The sequence below is a fragment of the Jaculus jaculus genome, chromosome 12 (genome assembly GCF_020740685.1).
Source record: "Jaculus jaculus isolate mJacJac1 chromosome 12, mJacJac1.mat.Y.cur, whole genome shotgun sequence".
In the NCBI taxonomy this organism is placed as follows: Eukaryota; Metazoa; Chordata; class Mammalia; order Rodentia; family Dipodidae; genus Jaculus; species Jaculus jaculus.
The window spans coordinates 111212995-111222817 of NC_059113.1; the positions used below are offsets into that span (position 1 = coordinate 111212995).

The window sequence follows — 9823 nt, forward strand, 5'->3', positions numbered from 1 at the left end:
TATGTTTTCACTCATCTGTGGATCCTAACATGGAAAAGCTTTAGTTATTGGCCTACCTTACAGGCAGCTTGAGGCCCAGATAATAGAGATGGAAGGGCTTAGGGTGAGGGGGAAGGGAGAGGGAAATAAACACAAAACTAAACTGAAAATGAATTTATACCTGGAAGGTCAACTAGGATTTAACCTTCAACAAGAGTATGGGAGGAACATCTGCAAAGAAGGGCCCTAGAGAGGGTGAGATGAAGCCTAACCTTAAAACATTTGGCTCTGGCTTATAACTCCAAATGCCATAAATCAGTTGCTACCCATGTTGATCTGTTGATTGGAGAGACCTAAAAGGTCCCCAAACAAGACAAACTGTCAAAGCACTTGATTACCTTCCTGAGGTAAAAGATAAGACCCTATTGCTGAAGACACCATATGCTGCTGACACAGAACACAAAGAGACCTGGCTGAAATCTGGAAGAAAGACAGTGGTCAGATAGCCTGTCTAGTGCTGGAAAACATTACATGAGCTACTGGGGGAAAGTGGCCAACAATGGTGTGAGCAAGCAGGAGTCTAAGCTATTCAGAAGCAACCAGCCTGACAAGAATTATGCACCAGTGCAATGGTGGCACACAGCCTTGGTGGGTAAATAATGGTCTTATGATTGGATGAGAGATCCACTCAGTGGCAAGGAACCCCAAACTGGAACTGGGAGCCAGGTCATTATTTTATGGAGACCATGATTATGGTTTCCAATGACAAGCTCCCTCTAGCCTTTGTCTAAAAGTGGGGCTACACCCATCAAAATCTCCTTAAATTAACAATGCTTATCCCATTTAACCTATGCTGACTTCATTGTCCATTGGAAAATCTATTCCCTTTCTATACAACAAATAGAATCTATGTACAATACAACGTAGCCTCCATATTTGTTGTTATTTTCTAAAATGACATGCTCTTGACAATTACATAACCATCTGTGAAACATTCCATAAGTCTTAATCCTATTGTTTTGAACTGAATGTTTGTGTCATATGTTGAAGACACAAACTGATACTATTTGAAATGAGTGAGGCCTATGCACTATAATTATTTTAGTGAGTTTATAAGAGTGGGAGGTCCACAAAGGGAATTGTGTCTTTATAAGAGGAAGAAGAAAATTCTTGTTACCAAATTATGGGTACTACGGCAGCTACCTTCTTATTGCGGGAACAAAACACTTGATCAGAAGCAACTTAGGGAAGGAAAGGGTTTACAGTTTTGAGGGTAAATTTCATCCTGGCATGGAAAATATAAAAGAGCAGATAGCCAGACATCACCCCCACAGCAGCAGGCACCGTACAAGAGGAAGTGAGCCAATAAACACCTAAGTGGGCCTGGACAAATGAACCTCAATGCAGGTCCCAGTGACATACCTCTTCCAGCAAAGTGCCTACTCCCAAAGTCTACATTAGCTGGGAATTAAGTATGTGAATTAATCACAAACATAAGAGGATACAGGGGTGTGGTGAACATTTTACACTCAAACCACCATAGGGACACACATGAAGACAGCCAATTTGCAGCCAAAAAGTGGTCCATTGAACTTGCCAACCTCAAATTGTGAGAAAGAAACTGTTGTTGTTTTTATTTATTCATTTATTTTATTTATTTATTTTTTGGCTTTCTGAGGTAGGGTCTCACTCTAGCTCAGGCTGACCTGGAATTCACTATGGAGTTTCAGGGTGGCCTCGAACTCGTGGCGATCCTCCTACCTCTGCCTCCCAAGTGCTGGGATTCAAGGCATATGCCACCATGCCCAACTTTGTTGTTTTTATTTTTAATCATTTGCTTTTTAGAAATATTTTATTTATTTATCAGAGAGAGAGAGAGGCAGATAGAGAGAATGGGTACGCCAGGGCCTCTAGCTACAGCAAACAAGCTCCACTTTTATGCAGCTGGCATTAAATGAGTACTGAATAATCAAACCTGAGTCCTTTGGCCTTGTAGGTAAGCACCTTGGCCACTAAGCATATGGATCATATGGAAAGCACTGCTTAGTAATAGAACAACGTTTTACTTACTTCTGCTTTTGTTTTCAAGAAGGACACCAGAAGCTACCTTTCCTAGCCAGGTAGTATATATATTTTAGTAAATGATACTTTGTGAAGTTTTCAAGCTCCATAGAAACTTGTTCTTAAAACCAGTGCCCATCTGAAGAGCCCCAAGGAAAAAGTCATTTCTAAGTTACACATCATTTTGCCATGATGCAAACATTATCTTGATGCCTTCATGTAACTTGGGATAACTTAAATATCTAACAGGAGAGAAATAATGAAATTGTAACTTACCACTTTTGCAATTGCACATTAGGAATTGTTGTTGTGAAATTTATCATAGGAAAGTTATTGTTTTAATTATTATACATTTATTGTTATATAAAAATGAATTACAATAATCAGAAAATTCCTAAAACAAAATTGAAGGGCAATAATAGATCTTAACCACACCAGAGACCAATTAGACCTAGTAGACATATACACTAACCAAGGATGTGGTTAGGTAGAATTTCAATCCTACCAAAAGCAATATACAGATTCAATGCAATAACAATAAAAATCCCAGCATCATTCTTCACAGACATAGTAAAAGTAATCTCAAAATTTATATGGAATGGCAAAAGGCCTTGGATATCCAAAATATCCTCAGAAAAATAAACACCTCTGGTGGTATCACCATACCTGATCTAAAGCTATACTACAAAGCCATAGTAATTAAAACAGTATGGTATTGGCATAAAACCAGACTTATAAATGAATGGAACAGAAATGAAGAAAACCCAACTCTTAGTTCAAGCACTGACGGCTACCCATTGTTTGACAAAGGAGTCAACAATGAACAATGGAGAAAAGACAGTATGTTCAACAAATGGTGCTGGTCAAATTGGATAACCACATGCAGAAAAATGAAATGAGACCCACTCCTCTCACCATGAACAAAAATCAACTCCAAATGGATTAAAGACCTCACTATAAGAACTGAACCTCTTAATTTCCTGGAAGAAAAAATAGGGGGAACTCTCCACAATATAGGAGCGGGGAAAAACTTCCTGAACAATACCCCAGTAGTCCAGGAAATTAAATAATCACTCAAACAGTGGGATCTCATGAAGCTAAAAAGCTTTCATACAGACAAAGATATCATAAATAGAGCCAGCAGACTCTCACAGAATGAGAGAAAATCTTTACCAGCTATACCACTGACAGAAGACTAATATCTAGAATGCACAAAGAACTAAAAAACTAAGTAATAAGATATCAAACAATCTACTCAAAAAATGGATCAGAGAACTGCATAGGGAATTCTCTATGGAAGAAATACAAAAAACTAATACTCAAGAAAATGTTCAACATCCTTAACTATCAGGTAAATACAAATTAAAACAACTATGAGATTCCAGCTTACTCCAGTAAGGATGACAATCATTAAAAAATAAAATGACAATAAATATTGGAGAAGATGTGGGGAAGATTTACCCTCATTTATTAGTGGTGAGAGTGCCAACTTATATGGACACTCCTGAAAAAGGGAAATAGAGTTTTTATTAACTGGCCCAACTATTCCTCTTTTGGGCATCTACCCCAAAGGCTTCACTCTTCAGTGTTTATAGCTATTCAATTCACAATAGCTAAGAACTGGATCAACCAAGATGCCCATTGTTTGATGATTGTATAATGAAGATTGGGCGCATATACACAATGGAATTCTACTCAGCAGTAAGGAAAATTATATAATGAAATTTGTAGAAAAATGGAAGAACTTTGAAAAGATCAAATTAATTGAACTCACACAAGCACAGAAAGACAAATGTTGCATGTTCTCCCTCATCTGTGGTTCCTAACACCCGGAAGAGCTTGAGTTGCAGGCATGCCTGACAGACAACTCAAGGGACAGATAATAGGATGGAAGTGTTTGTGAGAAGGGGGATGGGAGGGCAGTGTGTGTATGGGGAGATACACACAAAATTAAAATAAAAAAGAATTGGTACCATAGAAACCTTTCACCTGGATAGCAGACCAAAAGATGTAACCCCAACAGAACTATGCAGGGGTTGCCTGTTGAGAAGTGCCCTGGAGAGGGTGGGATGAAGCCTATCCCTAACACATCTGGTTTTGGCTTCTAACTTACAGTACAAGAAATAGGCTACAACCCACACTGTGCTGTTGATTAGAGAGACCTATGTGGTCCCCAAAACAATACAGGCTTCTGTCAAAGCACTTGATAATCCACCTGAGGTATTGCCGAGGATACCACATACTTCTGACAGAGAACATAAAAAGATATGACTAGAATCTTGAAGGGATCCAGTTCCCAGATAGTCTAGCTATATAATGATGAAAAGCACTACATGAGCTGCTGGGGAAAAATGGCCAATAACTCTGTATGCTAGCAGGGGATACTGCTATATGAAAGCAGCAAGCCTGATATGATGTACACACCTGTGCAATAGTGGTACCTAGCCTACCACTGGCTTTCTAATTGGCTAAGAGGTCTGCTCAGTGGAAAGGAACCCAATAGCTGGAACTGGGAACAGAGTCCAAATCCTGTGGAGACCAAGATCATGTACTCCAGTGAGAAGCTCCCACTAGTCTTGGCCAAAAGGGAGGCTCTCTTAATTAGCAACATTTATCCCATTTAACCTATGCTAACCTTATTCTCCATTGGAGACTGTTTCTCTTTTTCAAAAGGCAGCAAGAATCTACAAAATAAACCACCCCTGCTATATCAGTCGAGGCCCAGGTGAAACTACAGATGGATTGTAGAGATTAACAAGTGTGCTTCTTTAATAGTGAGCCTAACAAAGAGTACCAGGGTGATAGAAACAGACACTGAGGATACTCAGAATGTACAAAAGAAATCCAGAAGCTTATGAAAGCACAATACTAATATAGACTTAAAACACACCCACCACACCTCAGGGAATTTTGTGGAAGAGGGGGCAGTGGAAAGATTGTAAGAGCCACAAAGTGAAAGGGAATGTCCAGAGGCATCCTACAAGCTACAAAACCAACCAGCCAGCCAAGATGTACATACCTGTGCAATAGATATGGCACACAGTCATTGCAGATAATCAGCAGCTCTTTGATTAGAAAAGAAGCATGCCCAGTGGAAGAGTACTTATATCTGGTACAGAGAACCAAGTCTGAATTCTATGGATACCATGGTCATAGGCTACAGACTGCAGCTCCCTCTAGTCGTTGGCCAAAATGAGTGGCTACATCCATCAGAATGTCTCTCATTTAACTATAATTATCCCCTTTAATTCATGTTTCTCTCACTCTTGGTTGGAGAATCTATTGTTTTTAACAGATGGCAATGAAAATACAGAGCTAAAGTCCATCAAAACAAGAGGAAAACTTTCATTTTGGTTAAGTTTTTGAACCTTGTCCATGGATCAAAATAGAGGACTGGAGAGGAACCAGCCAGAGATGTCTGTCTCAAGGGGATTTTTATTAAAAGGTTTTCTCAAGTGACTACTTGAAGCTAAAGTCAGAATTCCAAAAGACTAGGAAACTTAGGGAATAACATCACTGACGTAAACCCAGCCAAATACTGGAAACAGCCCGCCTGGACTGTTTCAGCTTACTGCTATCATACTTTGAGGTGAGGTAAGTTATTTCAGGGACTACAGATGAAGAATCACTGTTGCATCACCAAACTTCCATTTTGGTTATGTCTAGGAAACTTAGACTTAGTGCTTGCTGTGAGAGCTAGTCACTTTCAAGGAACTGATGACCTGTGTTGTTCCAGAACAACTACCTTCTGGGGAAGTCCTTGAGATTGTTGACTCTGGGGTTTCTTTAATGACGGCCTCCATCATGTTCCACATCTTAGAATATCATACATTGTAGCATTGATCTCATGGATGATTATCACAGAAAGACAGCCAGGTTTGTCAGGTCATCTCCATAGGGCTTTGGTGATAAGTGTGTCATTTATGCTAAAATAGTTGATATACCAAGATAGAAAAATATACATTCATTCTTTGGTAGCTCTGCTTGTATTTGAGCCTGGCCACACTCCAGTATACTCTGAAGGTTAAACTAACATAAAGAAATATCTCATGTTTCCATAACACTTTCCAGGGGGCCTATGTAGGGAAAAATGTCAAAGAAATAAGAACAGAAATTACTGTGATAAGGAACATGCCTGCATTCTACAGTGATTTGGAAGGTAATAATTATATTGGATGTGAAGTTATTACAAGAGAAGAAGTATATGTTGCCCTGATGACATATATCAGCTTGCCACATATGTCTTATGTGAAATAAGTAGCATTTAGTTTGTGAATGTGGATCTCTTAAAGCAGCACCATATCAAGACAAAATACTAATTAAAGGACTATGGGTCATGCCTACATATTGAATAAAAGACTTTTCCACAAAGAAGCAGTAACTGGGATGAATATGACCAAACAGTGCTTTAGCAAATGGTTCTGATGAGTTTAAACTATATATGCAGTTATTTAGGATCAACTGGAGAAAGAATTTCTGATAGACTTGATTCTTAGTACCAGCATTTAGTCTGGCTTCTTGTCTCTCTAGCATCTGCATAGACAAGTTCAGTCACTGTTTTCTACCAAAACATCCTTAAAATATTTAGATCATGTGACATTGTTGTTTTCACCCTCAATTTCATCCTTCTCTGTGTTTGCTTTATCATTTTCTCTCCATAATTATTACACATTAACATAAACAACAGTTAACAGAAATTAATTCTAGAATAAATATATTGGATATATTATCTCATATATAAAATAGGCTAAATATTAGTGTTTTCCCACTTTTACAGAAGAGGAAACTAAAGTACAGATAAGTTGTTTCATGGTCACTCTGTAAGTAGTGAAGTGATGTAATAAACATTCTGCTAAGGGTTGCAGTTATGGCCCAGTGGAGAACAGCATTTGCTGCTCAAGCATGAGGACCTGAGTTCAGATACCCAGCACCCACATAAAGAGCTGTGCATGACCATGCACACCTGTAATCCAGTACTTTGCTGGGAGGAGAAAATCCCTGGGGCTTGCAAGATAGCCAGTCTGATGGCAAAAATGTGTTTCAGATTCAGTTTCAAGGAAATAAAGCAGAAGCTTGATATGGGAAGACATCCAACATTCTTTTCTATTTTTCCAGTGCATCTACACACACACACACACACACACACACACACACACACAGAGAGAGAGAGAGAGAGAGAGAGAGAGAGAGAGAGAGAGAGAGAGAGAGAGAGAGAGAGAGAGTTCTGTTAACCAAAGGATGGGGAGAAATGCCGTGGTGGAAATCTGTTTACTTGGAATGAATTACAGCTATTTCATTTACTTGGCAACAGTAGCAAGAAAAATTAACATTAATTTCATTCTCCACTGGCCTGTACAAACTACTCATATTTTATTTATATATATAGCTCTTCTGTCATGTCAGCTGTCAAAATACTAATCAAAGGAATAAAAATCATGCTTCAATTTTAATGCTTGCTATGTTTTCCTCCAGCTGTTAGAGCCAGTGCTCACTCCCACTAGGGAAGTAAAATGGAATAATTAAGATGTTTAAATGCAGTGGTAAGGAATGGGGAGTGTTCTTGGGTAATACTGGGAAACAAGCTGTGTATCAGTACAATGATGGATGATGTTCCTGCAGGAAGCAATACCTTTATTATGAAAATAATTAATGGTTACTTCATCCTCTGTTTGCATGGAAGAATTTGCACTCCATTACTCCTGGCATTTTCAATATCAGCTATATTTAACCAGACCCATTCAAACTCTGAAATAACACTTGTGGTATTTGCATTTATTTCTTGACAAATGTATTATTGCTTTATATGTACCAGACATTGTGGTAATTTCTAGGCATGCAGATGAAATAAAATGCCACACTCCTTACTTTTATAGGTGAATGTTATTCTGCTGGAAGCAAATATAAAACAGGTAATTTTGCAACTAAATAGTTGCTTAATTTTAGTGGTAATATACTATCAAGTGGAAAGCACAGATTTCTAAGATGTCAGGGAGACTAATTTTGCTTTGAAGGTTATAAAAGGTAAGTAGGGACTAAAAAATTAAGTCTGCTAAGCCTTTAGTGGATTTTAGCCTCAAAGCAAAGGGCAGTTATCAAGGGGTTGGAAAGATGAATCGGCAGTTAAAGGCAGTGGCTTGCAAAGCCTGACAGCCTAGGTTCAATTCCTCAGTACTCATATAAACCAGATGTACAAGTGTCACATGCATCTGGAGTTTGTTTGCAGTGGCAGGAGGCCCTCATGCACCTATATTCATTTTCTTTCTCCCTTCCTCTTTCTAATAAATGAGTAATTTTTTTTAAAAGGAAGTCATCAGGTCAAAAGAGTGAGCAGATAAACATCTCTAACAAGAGAAAAATACAAAAATAACAAAGTTGTAGGGTATTACCCTCATGTGGTAATATCTTGAAAATGAAGGTTTTTAAGAAAATTAAATATCAGCCAATCAAGTGGGTCATACTATAATCCTAGCACTTGGAAGACAGTGGTAGAAGAATCGATTTAAGAACACTGCCAGCTACAGAGCAAGTTTGAGGCCAGCCTGGGGGTTAATGAATGAGGTAACAAATGGTATTGTTAAATGAACAGTATGAAACTGATATGGAGAGTTGGAGAGATGGCTCAGTAGTTAAGGCTCTTGCCTGCAAGCCAAAGGACCATGGTTCAATTCCCCAGGCCCCACATAAAACCAGATGCATAAGGTAGTACATGCATCTGGAGTCAAGTTTCAGAAGGCAGTGGCAGGAGACCCTGATGTACCCATTGTCTTTATCTCTCTCTCATAAATAAATAATAAAAATGTTTTTTTAAAAAGCCACTCCACAGCAACCAGCCTGTCAAGAAATACACATCAGTGTAATGGTGGCACAAATCTTTGGTGGGTAACCAGTGGCTTTCTGATTGGCTAAGAGATCTGCTCAGTGGAAAGAAACCCATATCTGGAACTAGGAACCATGTATAAATTCTATAGAGACAAAGATTATGCTCTCCAATGTCAATCTAGTTTTTGGCTGAAAGGGGGGCTACATATATCAAAATATCCTTAATATTGGTTATCCAACTTAACCTATGCTGATTTTATTCTGTTTTGAAGAATCTGTTTTTCTTTTTCAGAAAGTAATGAGACCTGACGAGATAAACCACCCCTCACATTTCAGCCAAGGCCCAGGTGAAACCACAGGAATTGGGGAGACCAACAAGAGTGCTGCTTCCATGGTGAGCCTGACAACCAGTGCCAGGGTAAAGGAGACAGACCCTGAGGATATTCAACACAGACCAAAGCAGAAATCCAGAGGCTCCTAAGAGCACATCACCGAAGTAGACTTAAAACACACACACCAAGGCTCAGGAAATTTTGTGAAAGGTGTGGGGGTGGGGGTTGCAGAAAGCTTGTTCCCACAGTGCATAACTGACAACCCTATGGGGAATACCAGCAACCCCACTGAGGCGGGCCCTCAGTGGAATTGGGGCAGGGAAGAGGGAAATGATGGTACCAACACATATAAAGTATGTTCTCAATAAAAAATAAATAAAAGTATAATTTTTTAAAACTGAAATTGAAAGAGAAAGGAAATATTCTGAGGTATAAACACTGGAGAAACTGATAGGTATGATTCCATTTAACCTTTTCAAATCCACCAGTTAGACCTGTTACACAAGAAAACTCAGGTCCAAGAAGTTAAATACTCTTTAATAGGCATGGAAATGAGTTTTGCAGCTTAATCTCCATATGGAGAGTAGCAGTAAAATCATAGCACATCCAATAGTGTTCCATGAAGGAGTTTG

General features: G+C 38.8%; 1 long non-coding RNA gene across 3 annotated transcripts in view; it reads left to right on the forward strand.

Moving 5' to 3' along the window:
- The window catches only part of LOC123453711, a 44458-nt gene extending 35244 nt beyond the window's left edge, over positions 1-9214 (forward strand). For all 3 annotated transcript variants that reach the window (XR_006632932.1, XR_006632931.1, XR_006632930.1), the window contains one exon: positions 9152-9214. This is a non-coding gene — a long non-coding RNA (uncharacterized LOC123453711). The remainder of the gene's footprint in view (positions 1-9151) is intronic.
- Positions 9215-9823: the final 609 nt, after the last annotated feature.